The sequence below is a fragment of the Arvicanthis niloticus genome, unplaced genomic scaffold (genome assembly GCF_011762505.2).
Source record: "Arvicanthis niloticus isolate mArvNil1 unplaced genomic scaffold, mArvNil1.pat.X pat_scaffold_474_arrow_ctg1, whole genome shotgun sequence".
In the NCBI taxonomy this organism is placed as follows: Eukaryota; Metazoa; Chordata; class Mammalia; order Rodentia; family Muridae; genus Arvicanthis; species Arvicanthis niloticus.
Window position 1 is genome coordinate 14 of NW_023046108.1, and position 25,312 is coordinate 25,325.

At 41.8% G+C, this 25,312-nt stretch overlaps 1 long non-coding RNA gene across 6 annotated transcripts in view; it reads right to left on the reverse strand.

Annotated features, from left to right (window-relative positions):
* Window positions 1-4,400: 4,400 nt before the first annotated feature.
* The window catches only part of LOC143433858 (uncharacterized), a 47,701-nt gene continuing 26,789 nt past the window's right edge, over window positions 4,401-25,312 (reverse strand). For 2 of the 6 annotated variants that reach the window (XR_013070326.1, XR_013070322.1), the window contains exons 6-7: window positions 24,990-25,050; window positions 4,401-24,414 (exon numbers count right to left, since the gene is read on the reverse strand). This is a non-coding gene — a long non-coding RNA (uncharacterized LOC143433858). The remainder of the gene's footprint in view (window positions 24,415-24,989; window positions 25,051-25,312) is intronic. The other 4 variants (XR_013070324.1, XR_013070323.1, XR_013070325.1 and 1 more) reach the window with 4 other exon arrangements.

The following is a 25,312-nucleotide window of genomic DNA, read 5'->3' on the forward strand; positions in this document are numbered from 1 at the left end:
CTTGCCCGAATGATGTAGCCCAAGCTTCACCATGCTTGCTTTTACACACTAAACCCACATCCTGGATGACACACTTCAGTTAGCAAGAACAGTTAGCAAGAAGCAAAACTGAAGAAGTCAAAAAAACAAGGTTAGTACATTTCGGGGCTAGTCCAGATTCTGGAACTAAGGACTAGATCTTTGATGAGGTAGGCCTTGGTTCCTGTTTATTCAGGTATTGGGGCTTTGTGCTGGGTTCTAAGGACAGAATGGTACCTCCAATGTGGTCAATTGTGCTGAGGTCTTGGGCTTGTTACAGAGGCATCATCACTGTAGAAAACATCTGGATTCAGCCACTGTACAGAAAGTGACAGTCTACTCAGTCCTGGTGTAGTTGGAATAGCATTAGGGACTGAAGCTCTAGTTTGTTGGAGTGGAAGTAATTCATCAGATGAAATACTCCATAGAAAACTAGTCTCTCTTTGTCTAAAGCTGATAAGCCCACACTTTTTGTCATGGTTTCATGAAAAAAAAAAAAAAAAAAAAAAAAAACCCTCCCTGAAATCAAACAGACCTGGATTCATGTCTAGTTTCTGATGTAATTTATCATTGTGAGGCTACTCCTACGATTAATGATACTTGCCACAGAAGCAGCTAAAGGAAGTCTTACCATCTACCTACACACAGTCTTTCCATCTGTAATTTGAATGAAAACATTTACTTCAAGGGGTTGTAAGATACCAGGAGCTCATGTGTGTAAACTGCACAGCACAGAGCAGGTACCAGGTCTTGATGGTAATTATGATCCGTTGATGTCCTCGGCTACATGGGAGAATGAATCACGCAGATACACAGTCCCATCCCGAGCAGGAAACTGACAGGATGCCATTCTAGCTGCAAAACAGATCTGCTGAGTAGGTGATAACCCCTGCAAATAATTTATAAAACTAGGTTCCAGTCTGTGATATTAAGGGCCCTGAATTCTATATTCTCAGAGAAGTTAAGGTAGCTTTGTGTGTGGAATCACAGAATCTCAAAATGTTCTCGGCGAGAACATTTAAGTTCTTATCTTCAGAGCCTCACTAGGGCTGATGACAGTACACTGCACACAGGAACTTGTGAGGTTAGATGAGATAATATTACCTTCAGGACACTGTTTGAGACTTTTCATGACTCAGATGTGACACACACCTGAGAGAAACAACTACAGAAAAGGAAGAACATTTGACCAAGCATCTCAGGTGCTTCCGTCCTTTGTGGGTGCCTTGGAGAACATGCTTAAGTAGAATTATCCACATCACGGTTCCCAGAAAGCACAAAGAATGTCCATGGTCCCAGGCTTCCTTCTTCTACCCATTTTATCCCATCCAGGTCTCCAGTCCACAGGTGGTGTAGCCGGTGCCCAGGCTGGGTCCTCCCCCCACTTCGTGAATCCTCCAAGATGGGCAGAGGTGTGCTTTACCACCACCCAGGCACTTCTCAAGTCAATCAAGTTTATGGTAAAGAGAAACTACCACATACCACAACTACCCAAACCACCAGTTAACTGAGGAGAAACTGCCATTCGGAGTTATTCACCCCAAAGCAGATAGCTAGAAACTGGTAACGCCAAGATTGAAATCCAGGTCTACAAAGCTCCAAACCTTGACCTTTTGACCACACAGCACATTCCAGTGTCCTTGTTACCTCAAGGCAAGTCAGTGGACAAATCCAAGCCCTTTGTTCTTCCTCAAGGTGTTTGAGAGTGGGAATTATATGTCTTTTTTTTTTTTTTCCATTTAGTAGCTGGGTTTATATTTTACTCATTAAAACATTCCTTAAGCTAAATGTGAAAGGCTGATTAAATAACGGATGCATTCATGCATAACATAAACGAAGAAAAAATCCTTCCTAAGGAAGCACAGATCAAAAAGGGGAACAGTAGACATGAACAAGGGGAGAAGGAGGGATAAACTGGTAGAGCATTTGTGACAATGGGACCCTCTGAAGGTCAAAAGTGAAAGATTGTCATCCTGAAGGTGAAGGAAGGTATGGGAGATAAGGAAGCAGGCTGGGAGGAAGGGGGACAGCTGAAGACCAGTGATGCTCTCCAGACCACTGCTGTGAAAGGGAGCCCCATGTTATGCTCAGTGCAAAAGCAGGAACTGTGTTTGCTTCCTATGACCCAGGATGGATCTGATACTCCTAAAACACTGTTAACTCCCATTAGGAGACAGGGGGTAAGAGGGACACACTAGGTTGAGAATTCTGGAAAGGAAAGAGATCCTCACAAAAAATAAAATAAATAAAAATGTTCTAGAAAAGGTCAAAGAGGTTGGGACCTAGAATTTTTAGGCTTCAGGGTTACAAACCAGTATTTTAGGAAGGGGCCAAAGAATGGGAGTGGAAATTGTGAGGACACAATGCATTTTGAAAGACTTTTGGTGTGTGAGTGCGGGTGGCTATGGGTTTGTTTGGGTACTCACGAAATGCCTTCCCCATCCTGTTTGAAACGGTGAGTTATGGTCAAAACATGTTTAAAATAATAGCTGTTGGTAAAGAAGTTACATTCAAGTTCTCTATGACAACTTCACAGCAATGATCCTAGACCCCTGCCTAGAGCTTCTATAGTTCAGGTTAAACTCATCCATCTCGTCTGTCTGCATACATGAATATGTATATGTATGTGTCCTTATTTCTATCCATATTCCCCACTTCCTTTAATAAACATTTACTGAGTAGCCATCAGTAACCTACCATTTATGTCCTTAGATTAGCTAGCTAGCCACAGTGTAATGTTTCTTAGTAGTTAGGATTATCTCTGAGCATCTGAGACCCTCATAGCACAGGCTCAGGCCTACAGTACTCTTCTGTGCTCTACAACCTAATGCCAACATAACCCTGCTTTCTCCCTCCACTTTCAGAATTATTATTATTATTATTATTATTATTATTATTATTATTATTCCTCTTCCTCCTCCTCCTCTTCTTCTGAGTGGATGACTAATTATGGCCTCTCTATAGCTACAACATTTATCCTCCAACACATTCCCTTGGCTCAGGTGATTCTGGCCCAACGTGGTCCCAAACTTAGCTCCCACCCAGCAGTTCCCCAACTGCTCAGACTGCTGCTAGATGTGGCCACTGGATAGAGCCCTCTCACCCGAGAGAGTGACGGCTCTGTCTTCTTCCACACACAAAAGCATTATGTCTCTGCAAGGCACCAAGCAGAATTTACTTATGACATGACATATAAATTCTTTGGGGATAATTTTAGGCATTACTTAGCAAAGGTCCTGGAAGATGGACAGGGTAGCTCCACACCCATGCTGCTATGCTAACCCAGGCTTCTGTACTTTGCTCTCTATTGAGGTCACAGTCTTGTTTTTTCACTTTTCCTCCATTTCACAGACAGCTTCTCCGATTGTGGTTTTTACTTCAGGCATTCATATCACAGTCTCAAATGTGGCTTTTTGTACTGAACTCATTAAAACAAAAGAAAGCTTTCTGTTGCAAGGCTGGGAAGGAAAGAAAAATCTGCAAAAGGCTCAGTGCTTTGGCACCATGGGAAATGAGAATCAAATTGCTTGGAAAGAACTACTTATGAAGTCCCGTTTCGTAGAGATCACACCAAGGCTTACGAGGTTAATAAATTGACCAGAATTGAATAGTTCATTGCATTGTAACCATCTAGGAAGGGCCCTAGAGACCACCCTAGGGAGCAAAAGCTGCAGACCCCGTGTCTCTTTCATTTAAGGAAGCTCTGTTGTGATCTACTTTACATGCCAGCTTTTTAGCCTAAGAGTTGGTTTGAAAAGGGGGCTTCACTATTTCAATAACAGAAAAGCATGCAACAAGACTGTACTATGCCAAGATTTTTTTTTTTGTGACATTAAATTGAACCTTAATTTGCATCAAAGAAAAACTACTGTAGGCAAATGCTAAAGACTGGTTAGTTGATGAGTATGATTTGGGGCCAATTAGGGGAAATTTGACTTGACCTTTGGCTTGTAAGTCTAGATTTAACAGCTGAGCCACCTCTCTAGCCCAGGCATTTTACTAGTATCTGCAGGTTACATGGAAACATAAATTAGGTATATGAATGGATGCAGGAGAGGATAGATCAACAGACAGAGCTGTGATAAAAACAAGGCAACAGAACATCCATGTCAGCTCTGCACGTCTGTTTACAGGTATCCTAGCAGATTCTTTCAACCGTGGGGGTGTCTGAAAGTTTTCGTAAGATGAAGGAAAGCACACCACACATGCGTGGTCTAATAAGCATCTGCGTTCCTCTCACTTCCCTATTTTAAAAAAGGAATATATACCACCTCATTATAATGTCAATTTTGTCATTATGAAAAGAAAGCACAAAGAATTGATGCAGCAGCATTGGCAAAGTAAAGCCACACCTCAAGTGTTTTGTCTAATTAATCATTCTTTTATTGACCTTAAATTCCATACCATTTACACTTCTAAGACACCTACACGATTGAATTATACCATCTTTAATTTGTGCAGTACAACAACCTCTTGTATAAGTAAATAGGTAAGTTCTCTCACACACATTGCTTTATGTGAGCCAAGCAGTTCTACAGACTGGACAATGAAACCGAAGCTTCAACTCTATAAGGCTGTCTATAGCATACACACATCTGGAAACAAGCCATGGCTTCCTGTTGGGTGCCAATGACAGGAGGAGGAAGCCACATCCCATGACATCTTATACAGTTTGGAGAATTAGTTGTGATATTTGGAGTGTGTGTTGATGGACAGATTGCTAAGACAGATTCTTGGGGGAGAGAAGGAAGTTACAGAAAGCTAAGTACAGTTGTTTTTTATGTTATAGACACCCACCCAAAATAACAGGGCACACCACACACACTTTATAGGTTCACGTGGATATGTAAATGCTGGGCTGGTGGTGATCTCTGAGGAGAAGTACAAGGGATTCAGACTGAGTATAGGACTTTTCTAAGCACCCCTGAGATACAATGTTTCAATGTTTTACTGAGAGGCTGTTGTGTGAGTTAGTAAAACAGCTTTGCAGAGACAAAGAAGGAAATAATATTAGTGCGACAACAAAGAGCTGGAGCAAGGGAGAAGAAATAACACATACAAAAGATCAAGAAAGAGAATGATCCAAGTGGTTAAGACCAGAAAGAAAAGATCCTAAGTTCCAAGCCAGAGGGTAAGCACTTTACTATGAGCTCTGAGCAGGACGCGGTTGGTACTTAGAGTGGGTTGGATGGAGAAACAGAAATTGTATCAAAAGTCACATGAGCAAAAAGCAGGAAGGATGAGAAAGATGCCAGAGAGATGGAATCTTCTAAGTAGGCTTCACCGGACTGGGGAGGTGAATTAAAGAAAGCAATACTTGAGATGGGGGGATTAAAGATTTTAATCCATGTGGTAGGTGCAATGTTAGTTTCAAAGAATATTTCTTAAAATGTTTTTGAGTAGTAAAAATAGTAATTTCATATACAAAAGTAAGCCGCTCCATTTTTTCCCACTGATGAGCTGAGTCAGGTGCACAGAACTCGCGTGGCATAGGACCTGTCACACAAGTAATGTTGACAATGATGTATGTATTGAGTTGTCTGACACGTCGCACACGGCTGTAAGTGCTTTTTATCTATTATAACGTTTAATCTCCGTGACAGTTTTATGTAATACATGTTGTTACTCTGCCTGTTTTACATTTGCAGAGTCATGTTGTACCTTGCCTAAGGGCCTCTCAGCAGCAGGCTCACAAGGCAAGAATGAACACCCTGTCAGCTTGACTGTATCCATCCTACCTGCCTTTCAGCAGCTAGAACACCGGAGTCTCAGAAAAGCCGATGGGGATTAAGTATCCTACTAATAGGATACTGTGCCAAATGTTGTCTTTATATACCCCAGTGTTTTAACTCAATCACTTAAAAAACATGCTTGAAAGGCAAAGTAAAAACCATTTCTAGCTCAGTTACTGGAAAAGATCCAATTAAATACAACACACACACACACACAAAACTTCATTTAGAAGATTTTATCCCTGGGCACTGATGGCACATGCCTTTAATCCCAGCACTTAGGAGGCAGAGGCAGGTAGATCTCTGAGAGTTTGAAGCCAGCCTGGTCTACAGAGAGACTTCCAGGACAGCCACAAGTACACAGAGAAACTGTCTTGAAAAACCAAAATAAAATAAAAGTCATTTTATCCTAAGAACATGGAATGGCTCATGAGAGTGGGGGATGGTAACCTAGAAAAGCCCATCTGTTGCATTGTGTGAGGAAGAGACTTGGGGGTCCAGTCACTGCACTTATCACTCACCCGCCATGTAATGTCCATGTAATGCTCTAAAGCCATCAGAGGAAAACCTGCCCTGAGAGTATCTGTGGATGGTTGAAGGGAAGGACATACAGTCAAAGATCATTGGAGAAAGACGACTGAGATGGGATGCATTTCAAGGAGTCAAAAGATAAGTAAATGCTAGGTTCTTAATTAATCACTCATGAAAAACATACTTTCCCCAGCTTTGTCCCTAAGCTCCAGGCAGATCACAGGCCAGAATGTTTCCACCAAGACGTCTTGATAACTAGACTCAATAAGCTAAAATTAGTGGGGTCCAAGACAGCTACACAGTGGCAAACAAGGACATGAGGAGATTGTTACCAAGGGGGAAAATATCTGGCCCATAAAATGCTCTCAGTAACTCCCCAGATCAACTCAGATGCCAATGTGGCCAGGCAAAAGCACAGCATTTGCCTTTTTAGTTGGCTTTAAAATCGCTGTTTTGGAAGCCAGACAGCTAGCTGACCGATACATCACATTGCTTTCCCAGTGGCTTGCTGGGGAGCATCGGGCGTGACAATTCTGATGAAAGTTAGAATAACAGCTGCCGTCACTACTTTTCAGAAATCCTGAATCTTGCCTTTGCTAAACTGACTCTTCCCTGGAGCCTACGTTCCTACACGTGACTAAAATGAGATAGAACGCTTGGCGTAGAAATGAGACCAAGCCATACATCACCACAAGACAGACGGCAAGACTTTTCCACTGAGGATTTAACATGAGCTGCCAGATACCAATGGGAGCCAAAGGACCCCGCAGTGTTGACAACAGGGTCAGGATGATACTCAGTGGAAATACATACACGCGTGCATACATAAATACATACATACATATATACCTACATATGTACAAAATAAAAAATAAAAAACATTTTTTAAGAGTTTTTATTGATTTTTCTGGAATGAGCTAAGATTTGGTGGTGATTTATTGGTCAAGGGCACATTGCAAAAAACACTTTCCCTCTTGTGCTTAAACATCTTGCTCTAATACCTGGTGGGTAATGGGGTGGTCATCTTGGCTCAGACACTGCCCAGTTACCCAGCTGTGGCATTTATGAGGTCCTCATGATGCCAAGCTCTCCTGAGGACAGTTTACACTGAGTGCATTATTTCCCACGCACGTGACACCCCTGAGGTAAATCTAACTAATGGCTTCCTAACAGATGCAGAAACTGAGGCTCAAAAAGGCCAAGAAAACTCCCTCAAGTGACATTTCTAGTGAGAATAAAAACAGAATTGTACCTCAGACTCTGAGCTCTAAAAGTCAGGCCCTTTACCTACTATAATATACTCTTCTAAAAATAATAGTAACTATCATTTTTACTATCATAAAATGCAATTATCTATGTATGTACCAAGTTTCTTTCAAGGCACAAAATATCTCTCTTATAACATGAGACCAGAAGTCAAATCAGAAGGATTTCTTCCTTGGAGACAAGAATCATATTTCCTGCCATTGCTTAAGTAACCGAAGATCCTGACCTGTATTCCTGTGCACCACAGTCCCTTCCGCCTTCGGGCATAGCTAGTCCTAAGTATAGCCTGAGTGACCTCAAGCACATAGTGTGTATTTGATTGCAAATTCCGTTGTGAATACCTTCTTCTTTCACATACATTTGTCACCACCTTTTCTCATTTCTGCACACCCTACTCCCATTGCCAGGATTTTAGGAGCAAAAGCCCCTGTCTTATCAATATTTACTGTTGGGTAATAATTACAATGCATTAAGTGATAACAAAAAATGTGTCAGCTGCTTGCTCTGGGCCCAGACTACCACAGTATTCTGCATGCTTGATCTCCGTTAAGGCTCCCAGCAACTGTCTGAGACAGGAACAGAGATTAGCTTTCTGCCCAATGACTAGGTGACTGGACACGTGGCGAGCATCTAATAAGGTGTGAGAGATTTATATTCTATAGCTTTATAATACTACTTTCCTGAAAAAAATTTCTTTATAAAAACCTTGAAGGGGAAACAAACACAGCAGAGATAGCAAAAGGTCCAAAAGGTGAGGGAGTGTGGCTCTCTGTGAAGACAAGTTATGCAAATCCATAAACAATGGCAATCCACATCTGTCCAACCCCTCAAGGACTGTGGCCTTGTGCTTGCTCTGCCTGGAATAGTTGATTTGGGCTTGACTTCCAGACAGAATGAATCCCAGCTTCCTTTAACTCACATCTTCAGTGTGGACTGTTAACTGTCATTCAATCTGTGGATGTCACCTTCCAGGCCAGCATTCCTCCTGTGACCTGCCTGTCTCAGCCTAACCCACAGTCCAGGGTAGGTATAATTCTGTGGCTTGGAACATCTTTGAATTTGTATCAAATGAGACACTGTATTCTTCTAACAGAAGAACAACAGTTATAAAATGATCAACCTAGACTTTGGTGTGTACAGAAAATACCACCTTGATTAATGTGTATACTTCTTAAGTTCATACTTTGAAAGGTGTGAATACTATCCTTTCAAATGTACAAGCATATTCTTTATCTCAATAAAATCAAACAAGAAATTTGTATTATTTAACAAAAACAGAATTTATATTATTTTTATTATACCCCTTTTTTCCCTTTGAGACAGGGTCTCACTTTGTGCCCTGGCTAGCCTGGTGTTATGTAGCAGCCTAGGCTGGCTGGCGCCAGAAGTCTTCCTGCTTTAGCTTCTGAGTGCTAAGATTACATATGAGCAAACTCACTGTAGCTTTATTACTCTTCTTAAACTTTAATTCTTAGTTGTTGCAGCCCGAGCTGCCCCATGTTAGGCACCAAAAATGTTGAGAACTGCACTACCCCACGTTTGGGGGCCAAAATGTCAGGGACCGCTCTATCAGTGTTGGAACCCATACTGCCAAAAGCTTTGGGGGCTAAACTGTTAGAGCCCACACTGCCCCAAGTTGCTCCAGTCTGTGGGTTGGGGTTCAGCAAGAGAGAGAGAGGACAGACTTGAAGAATGGAGACCAGACAGAGTATGATTTAATCCTGTTTATTCTTCAGTCTCTCTTCTTCTCCCCAAGTTCCTAGTTCCTACTCCCTAGTTCCTAGTTCCTAGTACCAAGTCTCAGGTCCTAATCCCAGACCTAAATTGCTAGTCTCTTTCCCAGCTCCAAGTTACTTCTTCCAAGTGTCTAGTCCAAGTGTCTAAGTGTCTAATTCCTAGTTGCCTTTCCAAGTGCCTTTTCCAAGTACAAGTGTCTAATCTTAGTTGCCTGTCTCGAGTCTCAAGTGCCTACTACTTTCTTCTGTCTGCCTCTTGCCTCTTATATGTCTCACTTCTAAGCCACGCCTTTAAGTCTTATCTGTAAATCACACCATTCAGTCATGCCTTTAAGTCTCGGCTCTAAATCACACCTTTAAGTCTCACACACCTAAGGGAAGATCCTGGGTATCTAAAACAAGATGTTATCAGAGTGTGCTCAGCTGTTGTAGGCTGTTGTAAACAAGTCTCTTGTCAGGGTATATGGCTCAAGATGGCTGCAAGGATGATAGGCGTCTTCTGTCGGTTCCCCACACTTAGTAGTAACACGAATATCTTCCCATGCTTGCTCATAGAGGGCCACCATATCGGACGGTTATTGTCACGGTATATAACTAATTATCTTCCAAATGGGACAACTTTGGGAAGCTCTGTTTTTGACACATCTCCTTCACTGAGGTCTCAGCTGATAAAGTTCATCTGGACTCTGAGCTCCAGAGTGAAATATGATTTTTTTTTCTCTATCTGATATTTTCCTCAGACCAGAAGGCAAGGATCTGCATTTTTATAATGATAGCAATGCAAAGGAGGTATAAACCACACTGTCACTTCTGTCTACATGCCTGTCACAGCCAAAGCAAATCATGTGACCATTACCCTATGGGTAGTATGGGGAAGGACACAATCCCATTGAGAACTGCAGGGTCATTGATAGCGCGTGACTAGGGCAAGGCCCAATGAAGACTATATAGTAGGGCCTAGCGCAAATGCCTCACTCCTTACTCAACCATGCCCCTGACCAAAGAACTAAGTTAATCTCAACTATTACTCAGCCAACACACACTCTGACAAGCTTCCTATTTAATCCTCATAGCAACCTTGAAGAAGGGTTCCTATGGACTCCATCTGTCGATAAGGAGGCTTCTGAACCATGATGCAGAGGGCGGGTAATTTGATTTGGATCATTCTTCCATGAAGGGATATAGGTGGACTGTAGACTCAGAGCTTAGTGCAGACCTGTAAAAATCCTCTCTGTGGCCAGTCAGATCTGCCTCCTTCAGTGAGAAACATGGTGTGATGTCTGACCTTCCAGAGCCTACAGCCAGATTATGTCTCAGTCAAAGCAAATTATGTATAGTTCCCACAAGCAGGGACTCGTTTTCTTAGATTCAGAATTTTTTCACTTTTATTTCACTAGAACTCACAGAATATCTTCTTTGTTTGTGTTTGTTTGTTTGTTTGTTTTTAAAACAAGCTTCTTTAATTTTAAAAACAAAGAATCAAGGTATAATCAGCACAAAGTTTAGAAGTATCAGAATCTATTCAATGTTCATGGCACTGAATAGTCTTGGGTTTTAACTGTGGTCAGTGTACTAGGCTCTACCTCATAGCTTATTAAAGGACATTGTGGGTCCAGGATTCTAATTACTGGGCAGAGTCACTTCCACCGGACAAAAGTGGAAATGGACTGACACACTGGAAAACACAAATTTGGAGGAGTGGAAAACTATTTGATGGACAGTTGTCAGTCTCACAAGAGTGACACAAAAAACTTTAGATTTATAGTACACTTAAAAGCTGGGCAGATATCAACCCACTATGCTATTTTGTCTGCTTCCCTGTGGTGATCCCAGAGATATCACGGGCTGTGTTCTGCCTGGGCTGCTCCTACTCCATCAAGCCAACTGGCATGGCCACCCACATGCTCACAATAGCAACTTCCTTCTTTCTCTCCAGCTTCTCCCATCCCTACCTCAGACCCCAAGCCTGGGAAACTTTGTTCCACCCTCTCTCTTCCATCCTACCCAGGCTGTAGGCATCTTTAGGGATAACTTGCTGGGCAAGGTTTACATAGCATCATTTGGTGTATGAGGGCAGCCAGATCTTGGGGGCCTGTATTTAGCATTTGAATGTATAGCACATCTTTATTTGTGAAACAGATTCTCATCATGTGGTTCAGGAGAGCCTCAAACTCACTATTTGGTCCTAACTCACTTTAAGCCAGACATTCTCCTGCCTCAGCCTCCCGCAAGTGGGAGTTGCTATTGTGTCCCCACAGGGAACTTGCACCAGATAGAAACATCCTTTGTTCTTGATGGGGGGATTTTCCTATCTACTGTCAACCAAGACAGGGGACAAAGAACCATATTGCACCACAAAAGAAGACAAGGTGACTGGGAAAGTTAATACTTGAAGCTCAGTAGCCTTCAGCTGTGGTTTAGTTTCTTAATGCTAATCCTTAAGGGCAAAAGGTTTTCAGGTGCCCGAGCAACCTCCAATAGGTAGCTAAATCTCAAACCATGTGCAAACAGATTTACACAGGAAATTCCAGATGGGGGGAAAGCCATGTAGGATACTGAGGGAAGACTGCATTAAAAGGTCAATGAACACCTTATGCCCCAAGAAGGATGGAAGCACAGTGTCATCCTAAACATGAAGAAACACGGGCATAGAAACTGATGCCCATAAGGACTGGAGCCACTGACCCCTGGCATCTTGAATAGAAGTTACAGAGAAGCCCGATGAGAATGTATAGGAGAATATCATCTCCTTCATATTTATCTGTACATTATCATTATCTTCCAGAAAATTAGGAAGTTACTCATAACAGTTTCGATGTTGAATTCGTGGAATTTTAATGAAGTGAAGATTCATATGAGTGGAAAATTTAGAACAAACTGCAGAGTTATATTAGCCCAGAGATTTGATCATTTCCTTAATGGCATAAGTATCAGGAAAGGACGAGTAGTAGTGTTTTTAAATAAATACTTTGAATCAATAGGAATTAGTGAGAACTAATACTAACAATTTAACTAATTTAAATACTTTAGTGTGCACATAAGTTAAGCTCCAAGGTATTTGTAGTACCCCTGCTTCTCTTCATTTTTATTTTAGTCAAATAAAAATTAAATGCATTTTTTCACATACAACATGCTGTTTTAAAACAAATATACATTGGGAAGATTTACAATACTCCACACTTTTGTCAGTGATTTGCATGGTAGTCCTCTCTCTCATTTTTAAATTTGGAAACAACTGTCCCCAGCAAAGGATTCGTTGAGTAAATTGTAGCCTACGGATATGGTAGACTGCTTTTTAAGAACTAAAAGGTAATGTGGTAGAAATAAATCTGTGTAAATGGAAAGACATTTACACTTCACTGTTGGGTTAAAAATTATAAAACAGTATGTCTCATATGAGTTTATTATAAAACAGTCTGTCTCATATGGGTTTATTGTTGCTCAGAAGGAAAGGCATCATGGAAAAATAAAGCTAAAAAGGACACACAGTGTCAGAAAGCATTACTGTAAGCAGAGAAGTAAAGATAATTAGTGTTTCTTCTGATCGCTTCTCAGTATTGCCTACTAATGTTTTTTGTGTTCTAAAATGAATGAGCTCTACCAGAGTTATCTGTAGGAGTGATATTTAGGAAACGGTGCACAGTCCGGCTTGTTCCCAGGCAGCCACCATGTTCCTGCTGCCCCTCTGACTGAGGCCCGGGCACCCATGAGACACCAGTGTGGATGGCTCTGCCAATCCACAGTGCTGCATCCACAAAGCTCAGCTGAACCTCAGACAATATCTGCCATCCTCGCACAAAGGGCAAAGGCCAAGAGCACAGCTCAGCCATAGGAATCCTGGCTCTTCATTTCTTTTCCATTTCTTTACCCATAAAATAGCAGTGGGACAGTGAAATGGCTCATTGGGTAATAGACTGAGTTTGATAATGAGTTTGATCCCCAGACCCATGTAACATTGGAAAGGAACCAACTCCACAAAGTCGTCTTCTGATTTCCATATATGCGCCATAGCAAAGGTGACCAAACATATGTCATGTACTCTCACACACCAAGGATAATAGTGAATAAATGCTGAAATCACAGAAAATTGATCTTACCATCCTACTGTGCTGTCAGATAGATGGAAGAGCGAGAAGTTTCTTAATGCCAACCCAAGAATAGGCTAAGCTTTGTAAGAACCTGCTTCTTTAAAACCTTTCTTTTAATGATTCCTGAGATAAATAGGGAGGACAAAAAGAAATGGCTTTGTTACATCTCCCTCTTAGCGTTGAGTCAGCCCAGCAGATAGATGCCTAGTTGTGCTTCATTCTTTTCAAATACAGTTCATCATCTTAGTTTTAAAAAAAAAAAGAAAAGAAAAAAAAAGAAAAGAAAAAACCAATCCTCTTCCTCTCTTCCTTCCATGAAGGCTCTTGGGGAAGTTTTGCTTTATTGCTAATGGCTTTCTTTATAACTGGTTGATCAATTCAGCTGAGATTAATTGAGCATGAAGCTGCAGCATCTGTGCAGGCATTTATCAAGAGGAGGCAGCCCATCATGCACGAGCCCACCAGCTCTCATTACGGTGCTAAGGCTCTCATTCCAGCATGTTGACACGCACCTGAGCCTCAAGTGCCAGCAGGCAAGCCTCCTTGAACACTGGAAAGTACAGACCTCCTATGCCGCTCCCCTGCCCAGCAGAAAGCATCCTGCTGCAGCTGATTTTTCAGAAACCCATTATGCTGAACTGACTGCAGTGTCAGGCCAGCATCTCCTGTAATACATTAAAATGTTCTAATTTAATTTAAACCAAATACAGCCTGGATTCTATCTATCCAATGACGTTCCATTAATGAAGTACCATAGAAAATAAATGTTCTTAAAGGCAGTATCTGGTATGGACTGTGCATGGTACCTTCATAGGGTTTTGATATAGGATTCCTGCTTTTAATTTATTTGCCATAAGTACAGATTGCCTTCTGAAGATGAATAAACATGCATGATGTGTGCACATGCACAGTCGAAATGCACAGTACTGATGACAATGTTAATCATCACTCTATAGATACCACCATATTGAATGCTTGCAGCCTAATAAGTATGGATCTTGTTTACTTCTTGTTTTCTAGATAAAGTAACTGAACACAGCAAACTAGGATTCCACCTTGACATTTTGTTGTCCTGCCTCCCCTGTGTGTACATGTAGATTTCATTTACACACGTTATTTTGTAGACTTCATCTATACACATTATTTAGTTGCTCCTTCCCATCCCTACACAAATGAAGGAATGCAGGAAGTCAGCAGCTGGCTAACATCAGCATTTAATGGGTTTGCAGTAGGGTCTTTCCAAAGGAGTCATTAAAGGTGCCATGTCTTTTCCCCCACTGATTTTCAGAAAGAAAAAAGAAAAAGTCTTTATCCAAAGCTTGCGTTTCCTTTCTTCCTATGGACAGGATTCCGTGTGTGTGTGTGTGTGTGTGTGTGTGTGTGTGTGTGTTCATGTCTGTGTGTCTGGTTTTCTGTGTCTGTCTTTCTGTGAATGTCTGTCTGTATGTGCACGTTTATGTGTCTGTTTTTCTGTTTGTGTATCTGTCTGTGTGCATGTGTGTCTCTGTGTCTGTGTGTCTATATCTACATGTCTGTGTCAGCCTGCATGTGTGTGTGCGCCCATGTCTGTATGTGTGCCTATGTCTTTGTGAGTGCCTTTGTATCTCTGTATATGTGTGTGTGTATTTGTGTCTGTGTCAGTGCATATGTGTGTGCCTATATCTGTGTGTGTCTTTGTATCTATATCTGTGCATGTGTGTGCGTGTCTGTGCATGTATTTGTGTCTGTGTATATGTGTGTCTGTGTCTGTGTGACTACTCTTTGAACACTAACAAGTATATATGATATCCTGGATCTTGTACCCCACAGTGCTGCCTAATTTTATATAAAGTTTGCTAGGTCATTGCTACTCAGTTACCTTGTCAAACAAGACTCTACAACATTTGGGATGACGGTTCCTTAGGAATTGGTTTACTAAATTGTAGTCATCAGACTTCATCAGGCAGTTGATACCTTAAAGAGAGCAAAGACTGTTGAATAGAGGGAATTCTTCAACACTGGGTCCGCCGTCCTGCTCTACACTGTCTGTTCTGCCTGGGCATTCATCCTGCCAGCCTAGCCTGTGTGATTTAGACTTTCAGGCCCCCATAATCCTGTGAACCATCTCCTCAAAGGCAAAGACATTTTCATACCCTCTGTGAGATTGGTATGTACCTCCTGCGGGTTCTGTCTCCTGGAGACCTCTGAGAACACCTCCTACAGACAGACAGACCCTGGGGCCATGAGGCCTAGCTGGAGGTGAGACAGCTTCAAAAAGAGGGCAAGCCTGCATGAGTCAGTGCACCCTGCAAAGCTAAAGCTTACGTGGTGGTCGCTCCATAAAGTGTTTCTTGTACAGATCTGAGGAAAGCACTGTTCACGCAGATGTCCAAGGATGAAACAGAGGGAAGGAAGGCAGAACTCTGGTCCTTCCCAATGTTTAAAGAGACAAGCAGTGAAGCATGAGGCCCCATGCATGGAAGGAAGCAAGGCTGTGACCTCCATCCTGCCCTGGCCTTTTAAACTCTGCATTGATGAACTCAAAGAGAAGGATTCTTGTTCAGTACCAAACATATTAAAAAAAAAAAACTGAGAAAAAAACAACAATGACCAGAGGAAATCCTTTGTGGGACACTTCCTACAATTCCATAGCTACCATTCAAGGAAGAAGGAGAAGGAAGAAGAAGGAGAAGGAGAAGGAGAAGGAGAAGGAGAAGGAGAAGGAGAAGGAGAAGGAGAAGGAGAAGGAGAAGGAAGGAGAAGAAAAAAAAACCTCAGACTTGGGCCACCTCATCTGTCAAAAAAAAACTTGACTAAACCTAATCTTAATGGGGGATCATTTTCCACTTCTTGTTCAAGTTATTTTGCAAGAAGCAGTGATCGTCAAGATAGAGCTCTAGTACCCTCCTGAAAGTCTTTGATTGGAGCAGCATTTTCTATACTATCTCCTCTACAAAAGGAATGTGGCATCCTTGGGGATGAAGAGGCTAAGAGCAGAGTCTCTTCAGGCTCTGTGGGTGTGGCACTCAAGGACAGCCTGGAATTGTACAGCTCTTCTCACCTTCTGGCATTCTTACCATCAGAGACAGTTGTTGAAACTAATCCATCTGCATAAAACTCTTCATAAACGAGAGCCCGATTCCTTTGAGTCTTGGGAAAAGTAACAGTGTAGTTCATATCAACCGGAGCCTTCTAATCAGCTTCCTAAAAAGGAGCAGTATCATGAGTGGCCTGCGTATCTGTATATAAATAATATCCTTGATGTTAGGGTGTAAAGACCCTCCAGCATGGCTTCCTAATGTCCCACAAAGTCACATCTAATGCGCTGCAGCTCTTCTCTTAGCCTAACAGCACGCAGGGCTCACCACCCGTGTGCTAGTGGGACTTACTTTTCAGACTCCTGCCTGACTCAGACTTCCTATTATCATATGTAAATGTGATTCAAGATTATTTCTGAGTCTTTTTGTTTAAGTAGTGTATTGAGCTTTTCAATCAAAAATAGACATTTCTCATGCATAGCTACTGGCTTAATATTATACTGATAGATACAGGAGTCTATGAAGTTGAATTTTATACAAATCTATTGAGAAAATGTTTCCTACAGAGGTTTAACTATATTTGTTCAATAGGTTTATTACCTGTCTGCCCTCACTGTGTCCACTCGCAGCTGACACTTGCCACATTGGAGCAAAGTTTGAAGAGTAAACCACCTGCAATTCACAGACGTTCCCATTTTGTAAGCGGTTGAGGCTCAGCTAGGGATTAGTTTTAAGTGAAGTTTTCAGTCAGTTTCCCAATTCAGTTATGGCTCAGATGCCTGCTTTAAGGCTTACCTTGGGCCAAATTTGATTTAACAAATTCCAATGAGGAAAAGGCCACTGGAAGACAGCCACACCCACTGGAAGGTAGTAGGTGGCCAAAGAAAGAATGGGAAAGTGAGGAATGGCCTTTCCTCCCTCCACACTCCTCGCAGCACATCAGACACTACAGTGATGCTCACAACTGAAGAATCTCAGATGTTGAGTGCAATGCTCCAGTAGCTCAACTGCCTGTCCCCAAACCACAGCTCTGCCTTCAGAGAAAGGGAGGCTGGGCTTTCCCGGAGACACATAGCTGTGGTTTCCTGAGTCACACCCCAGACGAGCTGGGTTTCCTGTAGATGTACCCTGCTGCTGGTCTGTGCTCTAGGTTCTCCACATGGTGAATACAGTCTAGAAAACAGAGATGAACAGGGGTATGTCATGTGGGGAAAATGTCCTGCAGAGGAAGACACCAAGGTTTAGAGAGGTTCAGTGCTTGCTGACTGTCACAGCCAGAAAGTGGAAGCGACAGGATTCTACTCTCACGGTCTAGCCTAGAGGTCAACTGCTGCCACCATGTCACATCTGAATGAGCCACACTTTCCATCACTTTCCTCAGAACCCCAACCAACCCACCCGTAAAGAAATGCTTTGGCCTTCCAGTTTACCATATCCAAAATTGGCTCTCTTTGCTTCCATCTTAAAATGGGTTCCCATACACAACTCCAGGTCAATGTCTATCTTGCTACCACTGTCAAAGCACTTTGGGAAGTTGTTGACATCACTCCCTCACACCTCTCCTACACTTGGACCACCAGGAAGCCTCTGATTTCACCGAGGTCGATGACCTTGCCAGAGTTGCTGAGTAGGCACTGTTTTTCCATTATGCTCTTGTTTTTCAGCCCCGTTCCCACTGGCAGTGATGCCCTTGCTCTTGGATTTTGACGTTCCTTTGGCAACCTCATTGCTACATCTTCCGGCTCACTACTGGCTAACCTTAACCAGCTTTGAAGATCTCTGCAGATCTGCCCACTGAGTAAACATGCTTTGCCAGTGATTGCCAAATCTTTACCTCCCATCCAGTAACAGCCCCTCCTATAGTGTCGACCATTAGACCACCCTCATATTCAGGACATGGCTTTCTCGGCCTCAGCCACACTACCTTCTGCTTCATGTCTCCAAGTCCCACTGCCTTTCTGAACCGACTCATACGCCAAGCAACGGCACTGCCATTATCCCCTCATCTAGTGGACTGAATCATTCTCCTTTTTCTTCTACTCATCTTTAGATCTCCATGTAGACATCACTTCTAGGAAGTGGGAGCCTTTTGCTTACTATCAGATCTGGGTGTGTTTCCACATCTCTCCTCCTATTGCAAAATTTCTTTTCTCTGTATCCTTGAGATTTGAAGCTTAAACTTCCACAAATTAGTATAAGTCCTAATCAATGAAGATATTCAATAAATATTGGCCAAGTAGAAAAAGAATGGATGGATAGAGGGATGGAGGGAGGGAGGAAGGGAAGGACAGATGGATGGGTGGAGGGATGGAATAGCAGCATTATTTATATGTTAGGACCAGAGCAGGGCTCACTCTTCGTATTAGTATTATTCTATTAGCAATGATATCTTTTTCAAGTATTCGACTCTGTGCCCTGAATACCTTGGGTCTCTCAGGTCCAGAGAGTAGACAGGTACTGTATGTACAGCAGTTATTATCCACTTCCATCCTTTGTTTGGTTCTTCTCAGCCTCAGGTAGTTTCCTCATCAGCACATATTGGTCAGCGCTCAAATACGCAATCTTGGCGAGAACCCCCAAAGATCTCTGAGGTTCTTCCATGCAGCAGTCTTCTCTCTTGTCTTTCTACATTCTAAAAATTGACATCAACCACTACATGGCTTAGGGAACGTAACAAAAAGGAGGACCAGAGATTGTAAGCGCCAGAGATTTGGTAAAGGGCCGAGAAATGCTGTCGTCTCAATACGATACAGCCTTTGTACAAGTGAACTCAGAGTGGCTGTAGTTACCTGTAAGAGACGCACACAAGATCAAGCCAGTGGACATCCTAGTATGGACTGAGGAGAGGCTCCCATAGCAAGGAGCTACTGATGGATGGTCCATGTGACAGGGAGTCACTCTTCCTCACGGCTATGGCTGCGGACAGGTTGCTAGTGCTCGTGCACTACACTAACTGGTCTTAGTGGTTTATGAAATCAAGTGAAGAGGCAAAAAGGAAAATATTAGGAAGAAAATATGGAGAAGTGGGGGACAGGTCTGGGGTGGATATGACCAGGACACATTGTACATATGTATGAAATTGTCAAAGCATATTTTTCTTGATTTTTCCATTAAAGATGAAGAATAAGTCCCCAGAGCACTCCTCTGCCTTCTGCTAAGGGGGAACCACCACTGTCTAAAACAATGGTTCTTGGTTCTGTATTAGATTCTCTGTACCTGTCTTTCTTCATTCCGCTTTATGCTTACATGAGTCATCCATGGAGTTGCCTATCATTGAGGGTAGTTAATTCTCATTGCTCCACGGTGTGCTGCTGTCCCATTGCACTGTAGTTCATTTGCACATTTGATTGCTGACTGACGTTTAGACTGGCCCTCCTTAAGGCATAACTACCACTACGAATATTATCTTAAGTGTCTTTTGTTGAACACCTGCAAGGAAAGCTGCCAGGTCACAAGGACTGCAGATATTCAATGTTGCAGTCCCCTGTCCAACCTTCTCGAAAGCTGCTGAGTGCATAGCATACTTCTCCAAAAGTACACAAGAGTCCCAACTACCCCAGAAAGGCTACGGTTACATTTCATACCCAAAACTTAGAAGCAAGCTGTCTAGCAATAGGGAATTAGTTAAATAAATCATGTGTTCCCAAGCAATGGACTAGGAAATAGCCATTTAAAATATTATTCTCAAAGCATATTTAAAGATATGAACAAATTACTACTCTGTACTAACTGAGGGAAGAAAAACAAGTTGCAAAATAGTGGTATAGTTTGTGCTTAGTGTCGCTTAAAAATAAAATGAATGAATATACTCTATCAGCATTAGAAGGACCAAATATTGACCACAGGGGGAGGCTAAATTTCAGATTTTTTTTTTCTTGAAAGTTTCCATATTATTATTTGAAATAATGGTCTTAAATGACCATACATTGTATTTATAATCAGCAAAAAAGAAAAAATTATAGGTAAATCATCCTGCCTTACATACTTCTTATGCTATGAGACCTGTGAGAAATGGAAGGTTCCCATGGAAATCTGTTGGGAAAAGGCCAACCTCCATTTGAATGTCAGTATTATCATGCTTGACTCTTTGCCAACACTAGCTGAACTGCATGTTTGAGATGAGAAGCAGGCAAGAGAGGACATGCCACAGGAGTGTGGTGGGTGGTTGTCACAAGGACCCTCTCCATAGAGGGCCTCCGTCACAGATTAGGTGGGTGAGAATTGCCAGATACTAGATCCAACCATTTTCCTATTCCAAGGGCCTCCCAGGGAATCCTTGTGGGCAACCATATAGGGAATACCGTCTAGACATTAGGCCAGCCCTGGCACCCTTACTCACTATTTTGGAGTGAGGGCTGCAGTGAAGGGCTGGGGGATGGTCAAGCACTAAGCAAAGCCTCTGAGGTTCTGGGTTGGGAAGGACCTCTGCCCAGTGAGGTGTGTTATTGTCTTTACTTTTCCATTGGGTGGGGTAGGAAAACTTAGCATCTGAAGCCCCTAGAAGCTGCCTGGTTCGCTTACTGGAAATTTCCCTTGTCTCAGTGCTACAGAGACAACAGTGATGACATGCATTCAAGAGCAGGGTGCAGCTTTACTGCAGTTTCTTGAGCATTACCTCACGGGGGTCTTTCAGCACAATTTATTTTTCTTATGTTTTATTTTGATTTTCCTTACACGGATGGTCATTTATTCTAATATTTCTCTCATTTAATGCTAGTGAATTATAATTTACATACCAAAACTGCAATATTTAAGTGTTATGCATTGATAGAATTTTGATATTTATATTCTCATTAAACCATCACAATGAGAGGTGATGAGGTAGATACATCCACAATTCCTAAGCACTTTCTGCTCCTCTGAAATCACGCCATGTCATTCCCATATCTGTATCACCAATACACTTTCTATTACTAAGAGTGGACATTGTGTAGAACTGTATATAAATATAACCATAAAGAGTTTGTATCCCTTCACATACCATAGCTACTTTGGAAGCCATCCATGCTGCTGTATATTACTAACCTGTTATGGATATCTGTCCTCCTGTAGATAAGAGCTGAATTCTTTCCAGTTTAAAGTTATTGTACCTATAGCAGTAGGTAAACATTCGTGTGCTAGTCTTTGTGAGGATATATGCTCGCTCTCAGGTTTGTTTGTTTGTTGTATAGACATTTAGAAGCAAAAAAATGGCTGTACTATATGACATGTATAGGCTTAGTATTTTGCGAAACTACCAATCTGTTTACCAAAATAGTTGTTCCATTTTAGATTCCCATAAAGAATGTCTGGAGAGACCAATTTCTGTCAACTTTTTCAACACTTGGTGCAAGTACAGTAAGTCTCTTTAAGCATCTTAGAGGTTCACAGTGACGTCTCATTGCAGCCCATTGCATCCTTGATGGCCAATAATAACCTTGGACCTTTATTCCACATTCTGATGTTTCCTTTTATATTAAGAATACTCTCAGGCTGTAGCTCAATGGTAAGTGCCTACGTAGCATGCAAAAGACTAGGGTTTGATTCCCAGCGCTGCAAAAAACTAAAAATTAAAAAAAAAAATTTTAATAGGATATAAATTCCTAGTTCCTGGTACAGAAATCTTCACATCCGTAAGCAACAGGGAGAATAGCTCTTATTCTCATCTCTAACCCTGCTTCCTAAGAGGGCTTTTTTGTTCTCTTGCTGGAGGGAAATGCTGCTACACCAGAGCTGGTCACCCAATGACCATGGTACAGTGAGAAGCTAGAACTTCCAGCCCCAGGCCCCATGCTCCAGGAAGAGATGCTGATTATCAACCAGAGAGAGAAAGACTTGTGTTCTCCCTCCCTTACTGTCCCCTGTCCGCCATGCCCTAATCCAATCACTTTTAATGAGAAAAATGTTTGAACAGACATTTTGCCAAAGACCAATTCAAAGTCAAACTACCGAGCGTACATGCCTGACATTAATACAGTGGGCATCGCTTTAAAGGTGGACCAAGCAAGTGTCATTCACTGCCATTTTGCAGATGAAGAAACAGACTTACAGAGGTCAAATGGCTTAAGGTTTAACTAGCCGATAGGAAGTCTATATACACTCCAATTCCAGCTCAGTGTTTTTTCATGGTGTGCCTTGTACTCTAAGGGCCTGTCGTGATTCTAGAGCAATATCTTGAGAGAAGAGGTAGAAAGAGAAGTGGGACATGTATGGGCCTCACACAAGAGTCACGATAATGTGTACATGGGTAAGGTGGGAAGTCAGGCATGGTTAAGCAAACCAGGATCAGAACATATGCTGATCCAGGGGCACATGATGCTGACAAATTGGGACACAGGAGCTAGGGTGCTGGAGGTCAGTGAGCATCAGAAGGTCAATGTCAGGCAAGGGACGCACTGCAAACTTCATGGCTGAACCACACATGAAAGCAGTAAGTAGAATAGTGGTTACCTATCACTGGGGGAAGAAATGTGAAGGAGACATTGGTCAAATGGCTCACAGTTTTATATAAGAGGAACACAAGCAAGAGGACAGTGTACAACATAATGCTTGTACATACACACTCAGTACACTATGACACATTATTTGAAACTATTAAGGGTGTCAGTTTTTCTGCCACCAAGACCCCAAAAATCATGTGAAATAGTGTGTTAATTAGCTATGTGTGGATCAATTTATGAACAATGTATGTAATTTCTACTTGTAAATCAAACGCAGATATGTTTAATAAGTGACACTGCAAAAAAAAACTGTCTAAAAATACTTTTTTTCAAAATTGAGTTAGTTGCTGAACATAACAAACTTATTATTACACACAGATAGAGAAGCCAGCTCTAGGGCAAGGAGAGGAGCCTGAAAACCTCAGCGAAGATAGTCATGACCACACACATACACACACACACACACACACACCATACACATATGCATATACCATACACATACTCATATATACATATACCCATACACATACACACAAATACACACACGTCCATACATATACAGACATCTATATATACACATACATACACATATATCATACACACATACACACACATGCACACATTCATATGCACACACATACCCATACACACACACACACACACATGCACATATCACACACAGAATACACACATGCACATATCACACATGGAACACACACATGCACCCACACATACAAGCATATATCACACACACACACACATGCATACACACACACCCCACAGTACACATTACTGTGGGTGAAAAATAAAAGAGTAGGAACCCCATCTACCACCAAGCACCTTGAAGGGCACATAGGGAACAGCAATGTTTCACACCAGATCACTGAAGGAATGTGACATTCAATGGCTCTTAGATAAATAAACAAACAAATCACTGGTAGGAGTTGAGAGTTAAAATGTGATTAATTTGGCTTTTATACTTTTTTGTTCTCAATATCTTTTTTAATTGTATTCTCAATAACCTCAAGATGAATAGCCAAATTTTAAGATCTTATGTAAATCTTCAATCATTACTCAACACTCTTCAGAGTTTTTTGGTTGGTGGTTGGTTGGTTGGTTGGTTGGTTGTTGTTTGTTTGCTTGTTTTTTACCTGATGGCACTGTTCTAAAAATCCTGGAGTAGTTCTAAAGACCACAGAAAGGTCCAGGTCAAGTCAACAACTCAATGGACCTCCCTAAGCTTGAAATAAAACTATTTGGTCATTCTTCTGTAAGGAAATTGGTACTGTCTCTCAGGGAGGGAGACAAACCTCTGAGAAGTCTTTGTATGTGGGGTTAACTGAGATGGAAGACCTACCTTAAATTCGGGTAGTGCAGTCCCATGTGCTGGGGTCCACAGCTGCATGCAAAAGAAAGCGAGGAGTCCCCGCATCATCGGCTCTCTCTGCTTCCTGACTGTAGATACAGTGACCAGCAGTCTCAAGCTCCAGCCGCCATGACAACTGTAGGTCAGAATAAACCCTTCCTTCTCTGAGTGGCTTTTGTCAGGTATTTTTGTGAGGGCAACAAGAAGAGTCACACAAAGCAGAATGCAGTGGAGGGGGTTTCTAAAATAGAAAGTACTCAGTCAGGCAAACTTACAGCACTAATTGCTAAGCTCACTTTTGCTCTCCATAGTGCCAGTTACCCAGAGTCAACCACTGCTTAAAAATATTACATGAAAAAAACACCAATAAAAAAAAAACTTCATAACTTTTCAATTCAATTTTATTCTCTATAGTATGATGAGTGGTCGTACCACCTAGCTCTGGCCTGTCTGGGGTGTGAACCAACCCTTCGTCCAGTGTATCTACACTGTATGTATGCACCATCCACCTATTAGTAGCCATCTTTGAGAGCTGAGAGAACACATCCCTACCTGCCAGCAGGGCTGTGCTCTTGGTTCATCATGTGACTCGGTTTGCTTAACAATTGTTTCACTGTCAAGGTATTCTAGTAACAGTATTCAGGCCCACATTTATTGAACTCAATAAAGTCACTAAGTTCAGTGATGACACAACTGTATAACTGTGTTGCCAATTATTCTGTTTATTATTGGTGTTATTATTAATCTCTCTCTTACTGTGCCTAATTTATAAATTATGCCTGAACAAGGGTATGTGCAAAGGAAGTTTTGCAGTACCTTTGGGACTAAGCATTCCCCAGGTTTTAGGCATCCACTGGGCATCTTGAATGTACTCCACCTAGAAAAAGTAGTTCCAAGTCCATTAGCCTTCAACATATTTATATACAGTTTATAGTCAAATGAATTTGGATTTCTGATTGTCTAAATATAGTTGGCATTTGAATTGGTATGTTATTCTTCTCAACAATTTGCTGTTTTCCATTGATTTAAAAATAACTTTTCTTTTTAATTTTAGAATGCAAGAATCCCTTACTAGGCGGTGACTTTGTCACCAGTTTAAGGAAGTGCTGTGGAAAACAATGGCCGCTTTTACTAAGGGG